This window comes from Osmerus eperlanus, chromosome 23, assembly GCF_963692335.1.
Source record: "Osmerus eperlanus chromosome 23, fOsmEpe2.1, whole genome shotgun sequence".
NCBI lineage: Eukaryota > Metazoa > Chordata > Actinopteri > Osmeriformes > Osmeridae > Osmerus > Osmerus eperlanus.
The window spans coordinates 10,658,008-10,681,610 of NC_085040.1; the positions used below are offsets into that span (position 1 = coordinate 10,658,008).

Consider the following 23,603-nt stretch of genomic DNA (forward strand, 5'->3'; position numbering starts at 1 on the left):
AAATGCATTGAAAACGGCTATTCAGGAGCTGAAAAGCACTTTAAAGCAATACAAGAATGAAAGTCTCAAAACTCGGAATCTAATGGCTAAATCTTGTCAAGTAGCGTGGATTAGGTGATTTACAGTTGATTTGAGTCAGTGTGGCCTGTTTTAGGCTGAAATCTAAGTCATGTAATGTGAAATAGTACAATGCCAAACCGTGTAAATGCATTGAAAACGGCTATTCAGGAGCTGAAAAGCACTTTAAAGCAATACAAGAATGAAAGTCTCAAAACTCGGAATCTAATGGCTAAATCTTGTCAGTAGCGTGGATTAGGCGATTTCCAGTTGATTTTAGTCAGTGTGGCCTGTTTTAGGCAGAAATCGAAGTCAAAGTCATGTAATGTGAACTAGTACAATGCCAAACAGTGTAAATGCCTTGAAAATGGCTATTCAGGAGCTGAAAAGCACTTTAAAGCAATACAAGAATGAAAGTCTCCAAACTCTGAATCTTATGGCTAAATCTTGTCAAGTAGCGTGGATTAGGTGATTTACAGTTGATTTGAGTCAGTGTGGCCTGTTTTAGGCAGAAATCTAAGTCAAAGTCATGTAATGTGAACTAGTACTATGCCAAACAGTGTAAATGCCTTGAAAATGGCTATTCAGGAGCTGAAAAGCACTTTAAAGCAATACAAGAATGAAAGTCTCAAAACTCGGAATCTAATGGCTAAATCTTGTCAAGTAGCGTGGATTAGGTGATTTACAGTTGATTTGAGTCAGTGTGGCCTGTTTTAGGCTGAAATCTAAGTCATGTAATGTGAAATAGTACAATGCCAAACCGTGTAAATGCATTGAAAACGGCTATTCAGGAGCTGAAAAGCACTTTAAAGCAATACAAGAATGAAAGTCTCAAAACTCGGAATCTAATGGCTAAATCTTGTCAGTAGCGTGGATTAGGCGATTTCCAGTTGATTTTAGTCAGTGTGGCCTGTTTTAGGCAGAAATCGAAGTCAAAGTCATGTAATGTGAACTAGTACAATGCCAAACAGTGTAAATGCCTTGAAAATGGCTATTCAGGAGCTGAAAAGCACTTTAAAGCAATACAAGAATGAAAGTCTCCAAACTCTGAATCTTATGGCTAAATCTTGTCAAGTAGCGTGGATTAGGTGATTTACAGTTGATTTGAGTCAGTGTGGCCTGTTTTAGGCAGAAATCTAAGTCAAAGTCATGTAATGTGAACTAGTACAATGCCAAACAGTGTAAATGCATTGAAAATGGCTATTCAGGAGCTGAAAAGCACTTTAAAGCAATACAAGAATGAAAGTCTCCAAACTCTGAATCTTATGGCTAAATCTTGTCAAGTAGCGTGGATTAGGTGATTTACAGTTGATTTGAGTCAGTGTGGCCTGTTTTAGGCAGAAATCTAAGTCAAAGTCATGTAATGTGAACTAGTACTATGCCAAACAGTGTAAATGCCTTGAAAATGGCTATTCAGGAGCTGAAAAGCACTTTAAAGCAATACAAGAATGAAAGTCTCAAAACTCGGAATCTAATGGCTAAATCTTGTCAAGTAGCGTGGATTAGGTGATTTACAGTTGATTTGAGTCAGTGTGGCCTGTTTTAGGCTGAAATCTAAGTCATGTAATGTGAAATAGTACAATGCCAAACCGTGTAAATGCATTGAAAACGGCTATTCAGGAGCTGAAAAGCACTTTAAAGCAATACAAGAATGAAAGTCTCAAAACTCGGAATCTAATGGCTAAATCTTGTCAGTAGCGTGGATTAGGCGATTTCCAGTTGATTTTAGTCAGTGTGGCCTGTTTTAGGCAGAAATCGAAGTCAAAGTCATGTAATGTGAACTAGTACAATGCCAAACAGTGTAAATGCCTTGAAAATGGCTATTCAGGAGCTGAAAAGCACTTTAAAGCAATACAAGAATGAAAGTCTCCAAACTCTGAATCTTATGGCTAAATCTTGTCAAGTAGCGTGGATTAGGTGATTTACAGTTGATTTGAGTCAGTGTGGCCTGTTTTAGGCAGAAATCTAAGTCAAAGTCATGTAATGTGAACTAGTACAATGCCAAACAGTGTAAATGCATTGAAAATGGCTATTCAGGAGCTGAAAAGCACTTTAAAGCAATACAAGAATGAAAGTCTCAAAACTCAGAATCTAATGGCTAAATCTTGTCAAGTAGCGTGGATTAGGTGATTTACAGTTGATTTGAGTCAGTGTGGCCTGTTTTAGGCAGAAATCTAAGTCAAAGTCATGTAATGTGAACTAGTACAATGCCAAACAGTGTAAATGCATTGAAAACGGCTATTCAGGAGCTGAAAAGCACTTTAAAGCAATACAAGAATGAAAGTCTCAAAACTCAGAATCTAATGGCTAAATCTTGTCAAGTAGCGTGGATTAGGTGATTTACAGTTGATTTGAGTCAGTGTGGCCTGTTTTAGGCTGAAATCTAAGTCATGTAATGTGAAATAATACAATGCCAAACCGTGTTAATGCATTGAAAACGGCTATTCAGGAGTTGAAAAGCACTTTAAAGCAATACAAGAATGAACGTCTTAAAACTCAGAATCTAATGGCTAAATCTTGTCAGTAGCGTGGATTAGGCGATTTCCAGTTGATTCTAGTCAGTGTGGCCTGTTTTAGGCAGAAATCTAAGTCAAAGTCATGTAATGTGAACTAGTACAATGCCAAACAGTGTAAATGCATTGAAAACGGCTATTCAGGAGCTGAAAAGCACTTTAAAGCAATACAAGAATGAAAGTCTCAAAACTCGGAATCTAATGGCTAAATCTTGTCAGTAGCGTGGATTAGGCGATTTCCAGTTGATTTTAGTCAGTGTGGCCTGTTTTAGGCAGAAATCGAAGTCAAAGTCATGTAATGTGAACTAGTACAATGCCAAACAGTGTAAATGCCTTGAAAATGGCTATTCAGGAGCTGAAAAGCACTTTAAAGCAATACAAGAATGAAAGTCTCCAAACTCTGAATCTTATGGCTAAATCTTGTCAAGTAGCGTGGATTAGGTGATTTACAGTTGATTTGAGTCAGTGTGGCCTGTTTTAGGCAGAAATCTAAGTCAAAGTCATGTAATGTGAACTAGTACAATGCCAAACAGTGTAAATGCATTGAAAACGGCTATTCAGGAGCTGAAAAGCACTTTAAAGCAATACAAGAATGAAAGTCTCAAAACTCAGAATCTAATGGCTAAATCTTGTCAAGTAGCGTGGATTAGGTGATTTACAGTTGATTTGAGTCAGTGTGGCCTGTTTTAGGCTGAAATCTAAGTCATGTAATGTGAAATAATACAATGCCAAACCGTGTTAATGCATTGAAAACGGCTATTCAGGAGTTGAAAAGCACTTTAAAGCAATACAAGAATGAACGTCTTAAAACTCAGAATCTAATGGCTAAATCTTGTCAGTAGCGTGGATTAGGCGATTTCCAGTTGATTCTAGTCAGTGTGGCCTGTTTTAGGCAGAAATCTAAGTCAAAGTCATGTAATGTGAACTAGTACTATGCCAAACAATGTAAATGCCTTGAAAATGGCTATTCAGGAGCTGAAAAGCACTTTAAAGCAATACAAAAATGAAAGTCTCAAAACTCAGAATCTAATGGCTAAATCTTGTCAAGTAGCGTGGATTAGGTGATTTACAGTTGATTTGAGTCAGTGTGGCCTGTTTTAGGCAGAAATCTAAGTCAAAGTCATGTAATGTGAACTAGTACTATGCCAAACAATGTAAATGCCTTGAAAATGGCTATTCAGGAGCTGAAAAGCACTTTAAAGCAATACAAGAATGAAAGTCTCAAAACTCGGAATCTAATGGCTAAATCTTGTCAGTAGCGTGGATTAGGCGATTTCCAGTTGATTCTAGTCAGTGTGGCCTGTTTTAGGCAGAAATCTAAGTCAAAGTCATGTAATGTGAACTAGTACAATGCCAAACAGTGTAAATGCATTGAAAATGGCTATTCAGGAGCTGTAAAGCACTTTAAAGCAATACAAGAATGAAAGTCTTAAAACTCAGAATCTAATGGCTAAATCTTGTCAAGTAGCGTGGATTAGGTGATTTACAGTTGATTTGAGTCAGTGTGGCCTGTTTTAGGCTGAAATCTAAGTCATGTAATGTGAAATAGTACAATGCCAAACCGTGTAAATGCATTGAAAACGGCTATTCAGGAGCTGAAAAGCACTTTAAAGCAATACAAGAATGAAAGTCTCAAAACTCGGAATCTAATGGCTAAATCTTGTCAGTAGCGTGGATTAGGCGATTTCCAGTTGATTTTAGTCAGTGTGGCCTGTTTTAGGCAGAAATCTAAGTCAAAGTCATGTAATGTGAACTAGTACAATGCCAAACAGTGTAAATGCCTTGAAAATGGCTATTCAGGAGCTGAAAAGCACTTTAAAGCAATACAAGAATGAAAGTCTCAAAACTCGGAATCTAATGGCTAAATCTTGTCAGTAGCGTGGATTAGGCGATTTCCAGTTGATTCTAGTCAGTGTGGCCTGTTTTAGGCAGAAATCTAAGTCAAAGTCATGTAATGTGAACTAGTACAATGCCAAACAGTGTAAATGCCTTGAAAATGGCTATTCAGGAGCTGAAAAGCACTTTAAAGCAATACAAGAATGAAAGTCTCAAAACTCGGAATCTAATGGCTAAATCTTGTCAGTAGCGTGGATTAGGCGATTTCCAGTTGATTCTAGTCAGTGTGGCCTGTTTTAGGCAGAAATCTAAGTCAAAGTCATGTAATGTGAACTAGTACTATGCCAAACAATGTAAATGCCTTGAAAATGGCTATTCAGGAGCTGAAAAGCACTTTAAAGCAATACATGAATGAAAGTCTCAAAACTCGGAATCTAATGGCTAAATCTTGTCAGTAGCGTGGATTAGGCGATTTCCAGTTGATTCTAGTCAGTGTGGCCTGTTTTAGGCAGAAATCTAAGTCAAAGTCATGTAATGTGAACTAGTACAATGCCAAACAGTGTAAATGCATTGAAAATGGCTATTCAGGAGCTGAAAAGCACTTTAAAGCAATACAAGAATGAAAGTCTCAAAACTCGGAATCTAATGGCTAAATCTTGTCAAGTAGCGTGGATTAGGTGATTTACAGTTGATTTGAGTCAGTGTGGCCTGTTTTAGGCAGAAATCTAAGTCAAAGTCATGTAATGTGAACTAGTACAATGCCAAACAGTGTAAATGCATTGAAAACGGCTATTCAGGAGCTGAAAAGCACTTTAAAGCAATACAAGAATGAAAGTCTCAAAACTCAGAATCTAATGGCTAAATCTTGTCAAGTAGCGTGGATTAGGTGATTTACAGTTGATTTGAGTCAGTGTGGCCTGTTTTAGGCAGAAATCTAAGTCAAAGTCATGTAATGTGAACTAGTACAATGCCAAACAGTGTAAATGCATTGAAAACGGCTATTCAGGAGCTGAAAAGCACTTTAAAGCAATACAAAAATGAAAGTCTCAAAACTCGGAATCTAATGGCTAAATCTTGTCAAGTAGCGTGGATTAGGTGATTTACAGTTGATTTGAGTCAGTGTGGCCTGTTTTAGGCAGAAATCTAAGTCAAAGTCATGTAATGTGAACTAGTACAATGCCAAACAGTGTAAATGCATTGAAAACGGCTATTCAGGAGCTGAAAAGCACTTTAAAGCAATACAAGAATGAAAGTCTCAAAACTCGGAATCTAATGGCTAAATCTTGTCAAGTAGCGTGGATTAGGTGATTTACAGTTGATTTGAGTCAGTGTGGCCTGTTTTAGGCAGAAATCTAAGTCAAAGTCATGTAATGTGAACTAGTACTATGCCAAACAATGTAAATGCCTTGAAAATGGCTATTCAGGAGCTGAAAAGCACTTTAAAGCAATACAAGAATGAAAGTCTCAAAACTCGGAATCTAATGGCTAAATCTTGTCAGTAGCGTGGATTAGGCGATTTCCAGTTGATTCTAGTCAGTGTGGCCTGTTTTAGGCAGAAATCTAAGTCAAAGTCATGTAATGTGAACTAGTACAATGCCAAACAGTGTAAATGCATTGAAAATGGCTATTCAGGAGCTGTAAAGCACTTTAAAGCAATACAAGAATGAAAGTCTCAAAACTCAGAATCTAATGGCTAAATCTTGTCAAGTAGCGTGGATTAGGTGATTTACAGTTGATTCTAGTCAGTGTGGCCTGTTTTAGGCTGAAATCTAAGTCATGTAATGTGAAATAGTACAATGCCAAACCGTGTAAATGCATTGAAAACGGCTATTCAGGAGCTGAAAAGCACTTTAAAGCAATACAAGAATGAAAGTCTCAAAACTCGGAATCTAATGGCTAAATCTTGTCAGTAGCGTGGATTAGGCGATTTCCAGTTGATTTTAGTCAGTGTGGCCTGTTTTAGGCAGAAATCTAAGTCAAAGTCATGTAATGTGAACTAGTACAATGCCAAACAGTGTAAATGCCTTGAAAATGGCTATTCAGGAGCTGAAAAGCACTTTAAAGCAATACAAGAATGAAAGTCTCAAAACTCGGAATCTAATGGCTAAATCTTGTCAGTAGCGTGGATTAGGCGATTTCCAGTTGATTCTAGTCAGTGTGGCCTGTTTTAGGCAGAAATCTAAGTCAAAGTCATGTAATGTGAACTAGTACAATGCCAAACAGTGTAAATGCCTTGAAAATGGCTATTCAGGAGCTGAAAAGCACTTTAAAGCAATACAAGAATGAAAGTCTCAAAACTCGGAATCTAATGGCTAAATCTTGTCAGTAGCGTGGATTAGGCGATTTCCAGTTGATTCTAGTCAGTGTGGCCTGTTTTAGGCAGAAATCTAAGTCAAAGTCATGTAATGTGAACTAGTACTATGCCAAACAATGTAAATGCCTTGAAAATGGCTATTCAGGAGCTGAAAAGCACTTTAAAGCAATACATGAATGAAAGTCTCAAAACTCGGAATCTAATGGCTAAATCTTGTCAGTAGCGTGGATTAGGCGATTTCCAGTTGATTCTAGTCAGTGTGGCCTGTTTTAGGCAGAAATCTAAGTCAAAGTCATGTAATGTGAACTAGTACAATGCCAAACAGTGTAAATGCATTGAAAATGGCTATTCAGGAGCTGAAAAGCACTTTAAAGCAATACAAGAATGAAAGTCTCAAAACTCGGAATCTAATGGCTAAATCTTGTCAGTAGCGTGGATTAGGCGATTTCCAGTTGATTCTAGTCAGTGTGGCCTGTTTTAGGCAGAAATCTAAGTCAAAGTCATGTAATGTGAACTAGTACTATGCCAAACAATGTAAATGCCTTGAAAATGGCTATTCAGGAGCTGAAAAGCACTTTAAAGCAATACATGAATGAAATTCTCAAAACTCGGAATCTAATGGCTAAATCTTGTCAGTAGCGTGGATTAGGCGATTTCCAGTTGATTCTAGTCAGTGTGGCCTGTTTTAGGCAGAAATCTAAGTCAAAGTCATGTAATGTGAACTAGTACAATGCCAAACAGTGTAAATGCATTGAAAATGGCTATTCAGGAGCTGTAAAGCACTTTAAAGCAATACAAGAATGAAAGTCTCAAAACTCAGAATCTAATGGCTAAATCTTGTCAAGTAGCGTGGATTAGGTGATTTACAGTTGATTTGAGTCAGTGTGGCCTGTTTTAGGCAGAAATCTAAGTCAAAGTCATGTAATGTGAACTAGTACAATGCCAAACAGTGTAAATGCATTGAAAACGGCTATTCAGGAGCTGAAAAGCACTTTAAAGCAATACAAAAATGAAAGTCTCAAAACTCGGAATCTAATGGCTAAATCTTGTCAAGTAGCGTGGATTAGGTGATTTACAGTTGATTTGAGTCAGTGTGGCCTGTTTTAGGCAGAAATCTAAGTCAAAGTCATGTAATGTGAACTAGTACAATGCCAAACAGTGTAAATGCATTGAAAACGGCTATTCAGGAGCTGAAAAGCACTTTAAAGCAATACAAGAATGAAAGTCTCAAAACTCTGAATCTAATGGCTAAATCTTGTCAAGTAGCGTGGATTAGGCGATTTACAGTTGATTCTAGTCAGTGTGGCCTGTTTTAGGCAGAAATCTAAGTCAAAGTCATGTAATGTGAACTAGTACAATGCCAAACAGTGTAAATGCCTTGAAAATGGCTATTCAGGAGCTGAAAAGCACTTTAAAGCAATACAAGAATGAAAGTCTCAAAACTCGGAATCTAATGGCTAAATCTTGTCAGTAGCGTGGATTAGGTGATTTACAGTTGATTTGAGTCAGTGTGGCCTGTTTTAGGCAGAAATCGAAGTCAAAGTCATGTAATGTGAACTAGTACAATGCCAAACAGTGTAAATGCCTTGAAAATGGCTATTCAGGAGCTGAAAAGCACTTTAAAGCAATACAAGAATGAAAGTCTCCAAACTCGGAATCTTATGGCTAAATCTTGTCAAGTAGCGTGGATTAGGTGATTTACAGTTGATTTGAGTCAGTGTGGCCTGTTTTAGGCAGAAATCTAAGTCAAAGTCTTGTAATGTGAACTAGTACAATGCCAAACAGTGTAAATGCATTGAAAACGGCTATTCAGGAGCTGAAAAGCACTTTAAAGCAATACAAGAATGAAAGTCTCAAAACTCAGAATCTAATGGCTAAATCTTGTCAAGTAGCGTGGATTAGGTGATTTACAGTTGATTTGAGTCAGTGTGGCCTGTTTTAGGCAGAAATCTAAGTCAAAGTCATGTAATGTGAACTAGTACAATGCCAAACAGTGTAAATGCATTGAAAACGGCTATTCAGGAGCTGAAAAGCACTTTAAAGCAATACAAAAATGAAAGTCTCAAAACTCGGAATCTAATGGCTAAATCTTGTCAAGTAGCGTGGATTAGGTGATTTACAGTTGATTTGAGTCAGTGTGGCCTGTTTTAGGCAGAAATCTAAGTCAAAGTCATGTAATGTGAACTAGTACAATGCCAAACAGTGTAAATGCATTGAAAACGGCTATTCAGGAGCTGAAAAGCACTTTAAAGCAATACAAGAATGAAAGTCTCAAAACTCTGAATCTAATGGCTAAATCTTGTCAAGTAGCGTGGATTAGGTGATTTACAGTTGATTTGAGTCAGTGTGGCCTGTTTTAGGCAGAAATCTAAGTCAAAGTCATGTAATGTGAACTAGTACAATGCCAAACAGTGTAAATGCATTGAAAACGGCTATTCAGGAGCTGAAAAGCACTTTAAAGCAATACAAAAATGAAAGTCTCAAAACTCGGAATCTAATGGCTAAATCTTGTCAAGTAGCGTGGATTAGGTGATTTACAGTTGATTTGAGTCAGTGTGGCCTGTTTTAGGCAGAAATCTAAGTCAAAGTCATGTAATGTGAACTAGTACAATGCCAAACAGTGTAAATGCATTGAAAACGGCTATTCAGGAGCTGAAAAGCACTTTAAAGCAATACAAGAATGAAAGTCTCAAAACTCTGAATCTAATGGCTAAATCTTGTCAAGTAGCGTGGATTAGGTGATTTACAGTTGATTTGAGTCAGTGTGGCCTGTTTTAGGCAGAAATCTAAGTCAAAGTCATGTAATGTGAACTAGTACAATGCCAAACAGTGTAAATGCATTGAAAACGTCTATTCAGGAGCTTAAAAGCACTTTAAAGCAATACAAGAATGAAAGTCTCAAAACTCAGAATCTAATGGCTAAATCTTGTCAAGTAGCGTGGATTAGGTGATTTACAGTTGATTTGAGTCAGTGTGGCCTGTTTTAGGCTGAAATCTAAGTCATGTAATGTGAAATAGTACAATGCCAAACCGTGTAAATGCATTGAAAACGGCTATTCAGGAGTTGAAAAGCACTTTAAAGCAATACAAGAATGAAAGTCTTAAAACTCAGAATCTAATGGCTAAATCTTGTCAGTAGCGTGGATTAGGCGATTTCCAGTTGATTCTAGTCAGTGTGGCCTGTTTTAGGCAGAAATCTAAGTCAAAGTCATGTAATGTGAACTAGTACTATGCCAAACAATGTAAATGCCTTGAAAATGGCTATTCAGGAGCTGAAAAGCACTTTAAAGCAATACAAGAATGAAAGTCTCAAAACTCGGAATCTAATGGCTAAATCTTGTCAGTAGCGTGGATTAGGCGATTTCCAGTTGATTCTAGTCAGTGTGGCCTGTTTTAGGCAGAAATCTAAGTCAAAGTCATGTAATGTGAACTAGTACAATGCCAAACAGTGTAAATGCATTGAAAATGGCTATTCAGGAGCTGTAAAGCACTTTAAAGCAATACAAGAATGAAAGTCTCAAAACTCAGAATCTAATGGCTAAATCTTGTCAAGTAGCGTGGATTAGGTGATTTACAGTTGATTTGAGTCAGTGTGGCCTGTTTTAGGCTGAAATCTAAGTCATGTAATGTGAACTAGTACAATGCCAAACAGTGTAAATGCATTGAAAACGGCTATTCAGGAGCTGAAAAGCACTTTAAAGCAATACAAAAATGAAAGTCTCAAAACTCGGAATCTAATGGCTAAATCTTGTCAAGTAGCGTGGATTAGGTGATTTACAGTTGATTTGAGTCAGTGTGGCCTGTTTTAGGCAGAAATCTAAGTCAAAGTCATGTAATGTGAACTAGTACAATGCCAAACAGTGTAAATGCATTGAAAACGGCTATTCAGGAGCTGAAAAGCACTTTAAAGCAATACAAGAATGAAAGTCTCAAAACTCTGAATCTAATGGCTAAATCTTGTCAAGTAGCGTGGATTAGGTGATTTACAGTTGATTTGAGTCAGTGTGGCCTGTTTTAGGCAGAAATCTAAGTCAAAGTCATGTAATGTGAACTAGTACAATGCCAAACAGTGTAAATGCATTGAAAACGTCTATTCAGGAGCTTAAAAGCACTTTAAAGCAATACAAGAATGAAAGTCTCAAAACTCAGAATCTAATGGCTAAATCTTGTCAAGTAGCGTGGATTAGGTGATTTACAGTTGATTTGAGTCAGTGTGGCCTGTTTTAGGCTGAAATCTAAGTCATGTAATGTGAAATAGTACAATGCCAAACCGTGTAAATGCATTGAAAACGGCTATTCAGGAGTTGAAAAGCACTTTAAAGCAATACAAGAATGAAAGTCTTAAAACTCAGAATCTAATGGCTAAATCTTGTCAGTAGCGTGGATTAGGCGATTTCCAGTTGATTCTAGTCAGTGTGGCCTGTTTTAGGCAGAAATCTAAGTCAAAGTCATGTAATGTGAACTAGTACTATGCCAAACAATGTAAATGCCTTGAAAATGGCTATTCAGGAGCTGAAAAGCACTTTAAAGCAATACAAGAATGAAAGTCTCAAAACTCGGAATCTAATGGCTAAATCTTGTCAGTAGCGTGGATTAGGCGATTTCCAGTTGATTCTAGTCAGTGTGGCCTGTTTTAGGCAGAAATCTAAGTCAAAGTCATGTAATGTGAACTAGTACAATGCCAAACAGTGTAAATGCATTGAAAATGGCTATTCAGGAGCTGTAAAGCACTTTAAAGCAATACAAGAATGAAAGTCTCAAAACTCAGAATCTAATGGCTAAATCTTGTCAAGTAGCGTGGATTAGGTGATTTACAGTTGATTTGAGTCAGTGTGGCCTGTTTTAGGCTGAAATCTAAGTCATGTAATGTGAAATAGTACAATGCCAAACCGTGTAAATGCATTGAAAACGGCTATTCAGGAGTTGAAAAGCACTTTAAAGCAATACAAGAATGAAAGTCTTAAAACTCAGAATCTAATGGCTAAATCTTGTCAGTAGCGTGGATTAGGCGATTTCCAGTTGATTCTAGTCAGTGTGGCCTGTTTTAGGCAGAAATCTAAGTCAAAGTCATGTAATGTGAACTAGTACTATGCCAAACAATGTAAATGCCTTGAAAATGGCTATTCAGGAGCTGAAAAGCACTTTAAAGCAATACAAGAATGAAAGTCTCAAAACTCGGAATCTAATGGCTAAATCTTGTCAGTAGCGTGGATTAGGCGATTTCCAGTTGATTCTAGTCAGTGTGGCCTGTTTTAGGCAGAAATCTAAGTCAAAGTCATGTAATGTGAACTAGTACAATGCCAAACAGTGTAAATGCATTGAAAATGGCTATTCAGGAGCTGTAAAGCACTTTAAAGCAATACAAGAATGAAAAACTCAGAATCTAATGGCTAAATCTTGTCAAGTAGCGTGGATTAGGTGATTTACAGTTGATTTGAGTCAGTGTGGCCTGTTTTAGGCTGAAATCTAAGTCATGTAATGTGAAATAGTACAATGCCAAACCGTGTAAATGCATTGAAAACGGCTATTCAGGAGCTGAAAAGCACTTTAAAGCAATACAAGAATGAAAGTCTCAAAACTCGGAATCTAATGGCTAAATCTTGTCAGTAGCGTGGATTAGGCGATTTCCAGTTGATTTTAGTCAGTGTGGCCTGTTTTAGGCAGAAATCGAAGTCAAAGTCATGTAATGTGAACTAGTACAATGCCAAACAGTGTAAATGCCTTGAAAATGGCTATTCAGGAGCTGAAAAGCACTTTAAAGCAATACAAGAATGAAAGTCTCAAAACTCGGAATCTAATGGCTAAATCTTGTCAGTAGCGTGGATTAGGCGATTTCCAGTTGATTCTAGTCAGTGTGGCCTGTTTTAGGCAGAAATCTAAGTCAAAGTCATGTAATGTGAACTAGTACAATGCCAAACAGTGTAAATGCCTTGAAAATGGCTATTCAGGAGCTGTAAAGCACTTTAAAGCAATACAAGAATGAAAGTCTCAAAACTCAGAATCTAATGGCTAAATCTTGTCAAGTAGCGTGGATTAGGTGATTTACAGTTGATTTGAGTCAGTGTGGCCTGTTTTAGGCTGAAATCTAAGTCATGTAATGTGAAATAGTACAATGCCAAACCGTGTAAATGCATTGAAAACGGCTATTCAAGAGCTGAAAAGCACTTTAAATTAATACAAGAATGAAAGTCTCAAAACTCGGAATCTAATGGCTAAATCTTGTCAGTAGCGTGGATTAGGCGATTTCCAGTTGATTTTAGTCAGTGTGGCCTGTTTTAGGCAGAAATCTAAGTCAAAGTCATGTAATGTGAACTAGTACAATGCCAAACAGTGTAAATGCCTTGAAAATGGCTATTCAGGAGCTGAAAAGCACTTTAAAGCAATACAAGAATGAAAGTCTCAAAACTCGGAATCTAATGGCTAAATCTTGTCAGTAGCGTGGATTAGGCGATTTCCAGTTGATTCTAGTCAGTGTGGCCTGTTTTAGGCAGAAATCTAAGTCAAAGTCATGTAATGTGAACTAGTACAATGCCAAACAGTGTAAATGCCTTGAAAATGGCTATTCAGGAGCTGTAAAGCACTTTAAAGCAATACAAGAATGAAAGTCTCAAAACTCAGAATCTAATGGCTAAATCTTGTCAAGTAGCGTGGATTAGGTGATTTACAGTTGATTTGAGTCAGTGTGGCCTGTTTTAGGCTGAAATCTAAGTCATGTAATGTGAAATAGTACAATGCCAAACCGTGTAAATGCATTGAAAACGGCTATTCAAGAGCTGAAAAGCACTTTAAATTAATACAAGAATGAAAGTCTCAAAACTCGGAATCTAATGGCTAAATCTTGTCAGTAGCGTGGATTAGGCGATTTCCAGTTGATTTTAGTCAGTGTGGCCTGTTTTAGGCAGAAATCTAAGTCAAAGTCATGTAATGTGAACTAGTACAATGCCAAACAGTGTAAATGCCTTGAAAATGGCTATTCAGGAGCTGAAAAGCACTTTAAAGCAATACAAGAATGAAAGTCTCAAAACTCGGAATCTAATGGCTAAATCTTGTCAGTAGCGTGGATTAGGCGATTTCCAGTTGATTCTAGTCAGTGTGGCCTGTTTTAGGCAGAAATCTAAGTCAAAGTCATGTAATGTGAACTAGTACAATGCCAAACAGTGTAAATGCCTTGAAAATGGCTATTCAGGAGCTGTAAAGCACTTTAAATTAATACAAGAATGAAAGTCTCAAAACTCGGAATCTAATGGCTAAATCTTGTCAGTAGCGTGGATTAGGCGATTTCCAGTTGATTTTAGTCAGTGTGGCCTGTTTTAGGCAGAAATCTAAGTCAAAGTCATGTAATGTGAACTAGTACAATGCCAAACAGTGTAAATGCCTTGAAAATGGCTATTCAGGAGCTGAAAAGCACTTTAAAGCAATACAAGAATGAAAGTCTCAAAACTCGGAATCTAATGGCTAAATCTTGTCAGTAGCGTGGATTAGGCGATTTCCAGTTGATTCTAGTCAGTGTGGCCTGTTTTAGGCAGAAATCTAAGTCAAAGTCATGTAATGTGAACTAGTACAATGCCAAACAGTGTAAATGCCTTGAAAATGGCTATTCAGGAGCTGTAAAGCACTTTAAAGCAATACAAGAATGAAAGTCTCAAAACTCAGAATCTAATGGCTAAATCTTGTCAAGTAGCGTGGATTAGGTGATTTACAGTTGATTTGAGTCAGTGTGGCCTGTTTTAGGCTGAAATCTAAGTCATGTAATGTGAAATAGTACAATGCCAAACCGTGTAAATGCATTGAAAACGGCTATTCAAGAGCTGAAAAGCACTTTAAATTAATACAAGAATGAAAGTCTCAAAACTCGGAATCTAATGGCTAAATCTTGTCAGTAGCGTGGATTAGGCGATTTCCAGTTGATTTTAGTCAGTGTGGCCTGTTTTAGGCAGAAATCTAAGTCAAAGTCATGTAATGTGAACTAGTACAATGCCAAACAGTGTAAATGCCTTGAAAATGGCTATTCAGGAGCTGAAAAGCACTTTAAAGCAATACAAGAATGAAAGTCTCAAAACTCGGAATCTAATGGCTAAATCTTGTCAGTAGCGTGGATTAGGCGATTTCCAGTTGATTCTAGTCAGTGTGGCCTGTTTTAGGCAGAAATCTAAGTCAAAGTCATGTAATGTGAACTAGTACAATGCCAAACAGTGTAAATGCCTTGAAAATGGCTATTCAGGAGCTGTAAAGCACTTTAAAGCAATACAAGAATGAAAGTCTCAAAACTCAGAATCTAATGGCTAAATCTTGTCAAGTAGCGTGGATTAGGTGATTTACAGTTGATTTGAGTCAGTGTGGCCTGTTTTAGGCTGAAATCTAAGTCATGTAATGTGAAATAGTACAATGCCAAACCGTGTAAATGCATTGAAAACGGCTATTCAAGAGCTGAAAAGCACTTTAAATTAATACAAGAATGAAAGTCTCAAAACTCGGAATCTAATGGCTAAATCTTGTCAGTAGCGTGGATTAGGCGATTTCCAGTTGATTTTAGTCAGTGTGGCCTGTTTTAGGCAGAAATCTAAGTCAAAGTCATGTAATGTGAACTAGTACAATGCCAAACAGTGTAAATGCCTTGAAAATGGCTATTCAGGAGCTGAAAAGCACTTTAAAGCAATACAAGAATGAAAGTCTCAAAACTCGGAATCAAATGGCTAAATCTTGTCAAGTAGCGTGGATTAGGTGATTTACAGTTGATTTGAGTCACTGTGGCCGGTTTAGGCTGAAATCTAAGTCAAAGTCATGTAATGTGAAATAGTACAATGCCAAACCGTGTAAATGCATTGAAAACGGCTATTCAGGAGCTGAAAAGCACTTTAAAGCAATACAAGAATGAAAGTCTCAAAACTCGGAATCTAATGGCTAAATCTTGTCAGTAGCGTGGATTAGGTGATTTACAGTTGATTTGAGTCAGTGTGGCCTGTTTTAGGCCTGTTCCCTCTTGCTGTGTCACCCTCCCCTCCCACGTGTCTGATTGTTTTTTGTTCAGTGTTGTTCGTGCCTCCAGGATGTCGGCCGCTCGTGCCGGCATGAGGAGGCACAACAGTGTGCGTTTTTTGTTCAAGGTGGTGGGTGGAGTGAAGGTGGAGATGTCCAGGTTGGACTTCTCCAGGAGGTTGCTGCAGAGACTGCTCAGGTTCACACCGGCCGAGCTGAACTGCATCGTGGCCTTGCCTGCTGGGCAGGGCTTCGATGTCAGTTTCAGCACGGTTGTGGTGCTGAAGGAATTCTGGACACGTTTTGAAGTAAGCAAAGATCAAGTGACCCAAACGTTTTGCGTGGAAAAACTGACTGACAACACCTTGAAAGTGGTGATTGTCAGGATGTTTAATGAGACAGTGAACCCCGAGGATATCTGTGTCTGGTTGAAAAGGTACTGCACAGTTAAAGGGGTTCCAGTTAGAGTGAAGGATCTGGATGGCATATGGAATGGAGCTTGGAGAGTGCCCATCCAGCAGGTTCCAGATCCGACAGGTTTTGAAGGACTGAGGCAGTTACCCTCAATCATAGTGTTGGGGGAGAACAGGGGCTTCGTGCACTACATGGGACAGCCAAAGTTATGCAGAAAGTGCATGAAGCATGGGCACCTCGCGGAGGCGTGCCAGGAGGTGGTTTGCGGAAAATGCCGGGAGATCGGGCACGTCTTCGCGGAGTGCCCAAATGGGAGAGCTTGCAACTTGTGTGGCGAGCTCTCCCACCTGTTCAGAGACTGTCCTCAGTCCTTCGCCAACAAGCTCCGGGCGGTCAGGGCGCCCGTGGAGCCTGTGGTGGCCGGTAGGGGGCCCGTTGAAAAGAGGGCGGAGGTGGCAAAAGAGGTGGCGGAGGGAGTAAAAGAAATGGAGAAGGTAGCGGAGGAAGAGGTGGAGGAAGTGGTGGCGGACCCTGTTTTAATTCCTTTTAAGCAGGTGGCCGCCGAGCACAGACAGTCGATGGAGAAAGAGCAGAGCGCGGGAGAGGAGGCTGGGGGATCTGAGGAGACAGGAACCTCCAGCCCCTCTCCCAGCACCAGTGACTCGGCGGCCAGCGATGATTTTATCCAGTGTGGGCAGCTTTTACTTGGCAAACGCGATAGAGATCTGTCCGCTGACATCGATCCAGCCAGTAAAAAGGGGAGGCCTGAAGTGAGCTCTGGAGAGTCAGATTCCTCTCTAGGGTATTTCCTTCCAGCTCTCCGAACCAAGTGTCGTTTTTAAATTTGAACCTTACGACCTCCACCCCCAAGGAGAGCTCAGGCCTCCCCAGACGCGATAAGAAGAAAAAAGCAAAAAGCGAAGAGGTAAGTATTGTTTTATGATTTTAGTACCTGCTTTATTGTTTTACCCTCTTTTAAGGTTCCCACGTTTTTAGTTTTATGCACGTCCTTTTAACCCCTTTTACCCTTTTAATGGCGCTCACTTTTAGCACCATAAATGTAAGATGTATCACGACCACTTTTAGGGCGCAGTCCGTTTTATCATTTTTAAGTACTGTAAAAAGCGATGTGATTTTATTACAGGAATGTGGACTGCCTTTTAAAAACTCCTATTTTAAGTGGGAACGGATGTGGAGCCACGGGCCCTCCTGCTGGAGCCGCTCCAATGCTAACAAAAATGACGGAGTGGCGGTTTTAATAAAGAATCCACATGTGTTGGTGAAGGGGTGCACTGTTTTTAGAAATGGACGGGTGCTTTTACTGAACTTGACTTTTTTAGGGAAGGATTTTAAAGTAATCAATGTGTATGGTTTTAGTGATAAAAATGAACGTTTTACCCTTTTAGAAGATCTGCAGTCCCACCTGCTAGGTAGGGCTCCCCTTATTTTAGCAGGGGATTTTAACAGTGTTTTAACCAGGGCTGACAGAAGAGGTGCAGGGGTTGATTTTAAGGTAGACAAGGCATCGACCTTTTTAAACAGTACGGTTAGGGACTTTAGATTTACCGACTGTTTTAAGACCTTGCATCCCAGAGAGGAGGGCCTCACCTGGTTCAGTGATGATGGCACCAAAGCCTCTCGCATAGACTACTTTTTTACCCGGGACGCCCCCCCAACCGATGCTAGATTGACCCCGGTTTTCTTCTCGGACCACTCTATGCTGTCCTGCACCCTTTCACTATCCTCGGGTGTGACTGTAGGGAAGGGTCTGTGGAAACTGAACTGCACCCTGTTGGAGGATGAGGAGGCCGTAAGGCAGTACAGGGAGCAGTTCAGGGACTGGCAGACCCTCCAGGACTGTTTTGACACTAGAGCACAGTGGTGGGAGATGGTGAAGGGTAGGACCAAAGCCTTTTTTAGTCAGTTAGGGAGAGATAGAAAAAAGAAAACAGATAGGCGCATGGTGGGACTGCAGAAACGTTTAGAAAGATATTTTATTTTGCGAAACCAGGGCATTGATTTTAACGATGAGATAAAAGCAGTAAAACAAGAGATGGCTATTTTATCGTGGGAAAAAAGCAAGGGGGTTATTTTAAGAAGTAAAGAAAGAGATCTAGAAGAGGGAGAAAAATGCACCAGGTACTTTTTTAAGAAAATTTTAAGTAGGAGTGGGACTATGTCCAAATTAAAAAACAAGGAAGGAAATATGATGATGGAAACTGATGACATTTTAAAAGTTGTAGAAACTTTTTATGGGGAACTGTTTGGGGAAAAAGACATTTTAAAAGAACGAACAAAAGAGGTTTTAGGGTTTTTAGAAAAAACAGTCAACCAAGATGGAACACTAGAAAAAGACTTTAGTATGGAGGAATTGAATAAGTGTTTTAATGGTTTTAAGAGGGGGAAGTCTCCGGGGGCAGATGGGCTGCCTCTGGAGTTTTATCTCACCTTTTGGGACATTTTAGCACACGACCTCCTGACTGTTTTTAAAGACTTAGAGGACCTCGACAGACTTCCAGACAGTTTTAGAGTAGGGATAGTGTCATTACTCCATAAAAAAGACGACAGGACTGACCTGAAAAACTGGAGACCCATCACGCTTTTAAATTTTGATTTGAAACTTTTTAGCAAACTTTTAGCAAACAGAATGTCCACGGTTTTAGGTTCAGTGATCCACCCGGATCAAACCTGCGCCATCCCGGGAAGGAAGATCACCGACAGCCTCGTACTGATCAGAGACGCCATCTGTCTTGCGAGAGACAGAAACATTCGTTTAGCAGTACTAAATTTAGACTTTGAAAAAGCTTTTGATCGGGTCTCGCACCAGTACCTGTTTCAGGTACTGCAAAAAATGGGCTATCCGGACAGGTTTATAGCGTGGGTGGGGCTGTTGTATAGGGGTATACACAGCAGAATCCTTGTTAACGGGAAACTCACAAACGCAGTTAATGTCCACTGCGGCGTCCGTCAGGGTTGTCCGTTATCTCCCCTTCTCTTTGTCTCCTGTATCGAACCCTTGGCGCAGGTCTTGAGAAGGGACCAACGGATCACTGGGCTGGGAGTCCCGGGGAGCGGGGGACTCTCAGCCAAATGCGTTTTTTACATGGACGACGTGAACGTTTTATGCACCGACCAACCCTCCATCGACAGGACTCTGGACAGGACTGACTGGTTCGGACTGGCGTCAGGGGCCAAACTGAATAGAGACAAAACAGAGGCCCAGTTTCACGGCCCCTGGCGCGCACAGGACTTGACAGGACTGCCACTTACAACGCAAACAGACTTAAGGGTTCTAGGGGTAAAATTTGACCGGCTAGGGCTAGGCAGCGGGAACTGGGAGGGACTACTCGGGAAGACTAGACTACGACTGGCGTTCTGGGGACTACGCGACTTGACTATTGAAGGACGCATTTTAATCATCAAGAGTGTGATCTTACCCCTGTTTTTATCCGTTTCAGTCATCTTCCTGCCTCCCAGAAGAGTGCTTTTACTCCTCGACCGCATGGTTTTTTATTTTTTATGGAAATCCAAGTGGGAGAGGCTGAAGAGAGAGGTGGTGAAGAGGAGTGTTTTAAAAGGGGGGAGGGGCCTCCCAAATTTTGTTGTGTTTTTGTCCAGCAGGTACACCGCACTCCACGTGAGCCTGGCCAGCCAAGACACCAAGACGGGCCTGTTGGTGAGGTTTTGGCTGGGGGGGTACCTGCGGACCTTGAGGCTCCTCCCCATCGACCTGAGGGTCCCGGTGGCTTTTAACTTGCCACCAGCATATAGTATTTTAAAAAAGTTTTTGAAGGATTTTAATCTTGAACAGCAGACAGAGCGAGTTTTAACTAACCATCGTTTTATTCTCTCTGTTGTGCAGGAGGGGGAGCCGGTGAGTCCAGTGCGCGGGCTCGCGCTAGGCGAGCCCTCCACGGTTTGGCGCAACGTGGCCCATCCTGCTCTGCTGAACCGGCACCGCGACCTCAACTGGATGGTGGCCCATGAGATCCTCCCGGTCAGAGCCGTCATGCACTCCCGGGGCATGGGAACAACATCAGGGTGCCCACGGCCGACTTGTGGCGGAGAGGAGACCGTGCGGCACCTGCTCTGGGAGTGCAGGGCCGCCCGGGACCTGTGGATCCAAGCGGGGCCCCTGATAACCCCGAGCCTGCCAGCAGGGGAGGTCCTGACAGCACAGCTGGTGCTCTACGGGGTGAGCCAGAGACCCATACCATCGGGACAATTCCGCCAGCTCTGGCTCACCCTGACATGCTACAAAGAGGCACTGTGGACCTCCAGAAACCTGCTGGTGGGGAAGCGCGTGGAGACGGCCACCCAGGCAGTGGCGAGGCTGGCTACAGGGACCCTAGGGTGGTACGTCCCACGCGCCATTCGGAAGGGGCCCCCACCCACGTGAAGTGGTCCGGGCGGCCGCGGCCTGACTGCGCCGGAATGGCTGCCGTGGTCGAGGATCTCCGCTGGGCCCCAGAGGAAAAACGGAGCGGTGACCGGTTCGGCGGAGCGGGAGGAATCGGCCCCGTTTATGGACTCCAAGCTCCCCCTTCTTTGCACAGCAGAGACTTTTAAAACTTTTACACACATTTCTTAACATGTCTTAACCCTGTATTGATGTAACACATTTTATGGCTTTTATCACACTGTGTTTTAAAGTATTGTTTTGTTTTAAGTATTGCCTTTTAACATACGTACTTTTAAATTTGACCAAGCACGTGTTTTTTATCCAAATTTATGCCTTTTTAAAGTGTTTTAAGACATGCAAATTGAAAATGTAAAATGATACTTGAAATGTGTTTTTAATGCTCTGTCTGGCTGCAAATGATCAATAAATTCTTTCAAAAAAAAAAAAATCTGTTCTGTATCAGTTTAATATCTGATATGTCCTCCATGCGAGGACAACATATTAAACGGATTTTTGCAACAGGGAGTCGGAACAGGGGCTCGCTCCGTCCGCTCCGCGCATCGCCCCGGTATTGCAGCGTCTCCGGGAAGGGTGCACTCTTTCTAAGCGTGTCAAAGAGAAAAGCTAGTGAAAAAAACGGGGTGAAAAGGGGGTGTGGGCGGAGCCCTGTCGGCCGGTGGCGTTTTCCCGCCCTTTTAGATATAAAAAAAAATAAAAATAAAAAAAATAAAAAAGTGAGGTGAGTGACCTCAAAGGGGGGGGGGGCTGTGAGTGAGAGAGAGAGACCTCAAAGGGGGGGGGGGCTGTGAGTGAGAGAGAGAGAGAGAGAGAGAGAGAGAGAGAGAGAGAGAGAGAGAGAGAGAGAGAGAGAACTGGCTGACAGTCAGCGGCCGAGGTGAAAAATGGGAAGGCAATCGGAATGAGTTTTTTATCGCCGTGTCAGCCCACACCAACACGGAGTCGACTGGCTGGAAGGCGCATACGATAAACACGTAGGGATCTTAATCGAGAAAAAGCGATCCGTGAAATGGAGAAATTGCGGCGATAAAAGAAAAGCCAAGCGGGCGGGCCGAGCCCCTCTGCGGCCCGTGGCGTTTCCGCGCCTTTTTTTCCCGATAAGGATGCGGTTCGCCGCCGCGGACGGGTGAGTCAGGGCCAACGGAGGGGTTGGGGGTAGGCCGTTTGGGCCGTTTCAAATCGGCACTCTGGTTCCCCTTCAGGCGCATGGGTGAACAAGGGAATCGAAAGTCCGGGGTCGAGCGGTGTATGGGACACGGCTTGCGATTACTTTGTTGACTGTGCGGTGGGAAACCAGGTATCGGTTCCCCCTCTCTCTCTCACTACTTTCCCCCTTTTTTTTCACCACTCGGCTGGAGACGGAGGCAGAATACGTGGCTTGACCGCGGTTCGGCCAAAATCTCCAGCCCAACCATCCCCCCCCCCCCAGTTGCGGAACGCCCGGAACCCTCCGGTGCCACAGGGCCTGGTGAGAGGCAGGAGGCAGGAGGAGGGTGCTAGGTCGTGGTAGACCGGCCCCGACCCCCACCAGCCTTTCCCAGCACCCCTGCCGACTCCCGGACCCGTCCAGCTGCGGAACACCCAGGACGGGACCGGAAGCCTCCGGTGCCCGCTGGCCCCGGTGAGAGGCGAGAGGCAGAGGAGCAGGAGGAGAGGCTAGGTCGTTGTAGACCGGCCTGACCCTCCACTCCCAGTACTCCGCACTCTCCCGGATCCCCATACCCCCCCCTCCCTTGCGGTTGGCCAGACCGCTCGACAAGTCGGGATCGAGATCGTCTTTTCCCGCCAGACCAGACCCGGAGGGAGGAAGGAGGGACAGACGGGCAAGAGCCCCACCACCTTCGCCGAGAGCAGGCAGGCCACAGGAGAGTGGCACCCCTAGGGCCAAGCACTCGGGTGGCCTTACCTTGCTCTCAGGTCTCCCTCTGCCCTTCACAGGGAGACTTTCACCCCAGACCAGACGGGAGGAGGGCCAGGAGCCCCAACACCAACGTTAGGAGCGGGCGAGCCACAGGAGAGTGCCGTCCCTTGGGGACGGGCTACCAAGTGGCCTCAGCCCGCTCTGAGTTTTCTCTCCCCCCCCCCCCTCACCCTAGCAGGTCCGGGGGACACGCACCACCACCATCATCATGGCTGCCAGGATGAACCCTGGGGCAATGAGACGGGTGAACGCCGTCAGAGTGACAGTGAAATCCGAGGAGGCTGCCGGGGACGGAGCCACCACAGGATCCACAACCACCGCAACAACGACAGGACAGAAAGACACGACAACCGGAATGACCCGCCTGGAATTCAGCAGAGCCGTACTCCAACGAGGTATGGGCTTTGTGCCAAACGACCTCAACTGCCTGGTGAAACCACCCTCAACCCCCAACACCTTTGAGGTCAGTTTCAAAACACCACAACTGTTAGAGCAATTCTGGACCATGTACCGTCAAAACAAAAATAACCCGCCCTTCAGTCATCTCCACACAGAACCACTTTCAGACAGGGAAAACAAAGTAGTCACCATCCAATTCCACAACGAAGCTGTGCAGGAGTACGACGTGGAGGTCTGGCTGCGCCGCTATGCCCGCGTCAACTCTGGAGCGAAGAGGGTCCTGGACGAGGATGGAGTGTGGACCGGGGCACGGAAATGGCTGGTCCAGCTCACACCGGATCCATCAGCGGTGGGCGGTGTCCAACACATCCCCAGTACCATCAACCTGGGGAACCATAGGGGCACCGTCCACTACTACGGTATGCCCAAATTGTGCAGGAACTGCGGCCACCTTGGACATCTGGCCGCGGCCTGCACAAAGATGATCTGCCGCATCTGTAGAGGGGAACACCCCACGGTGGCGTGCACCCACACACGCCCCTGCAACCTGTGTGGGCTTCAGGGACACCTCTACAGAGACTGCCCCCAGTCCTACGCCAACAAAACCAGGAGACCGGCCACTACCACCACTACGGCAGCACCAAGAGCTTCACCTCAGATAGAGCCAGCCGATCCCCCTCTACCGACTTTCCCTACCCCTGCCCCTCCCACCTCCCCTACCCCTGACCCCCCCCCTTCAGACTCCTCCACACC

General features: G+C 42.5%; 1 pseudogene; it reads left to right on the forward strand.

Moving 5' to 3' along the window:
• The first annotated feature begins 20,935 nt into the window (after nucleotides 1-20,935).
• Nucleotides 20,936-21,114, forward strand: LOC134010172 (U2 spliceosomal RNA; annotated as a pseudogene).
• Nucleotides 21,115-23,603: the final 2,489 nt, after the last annotated feature.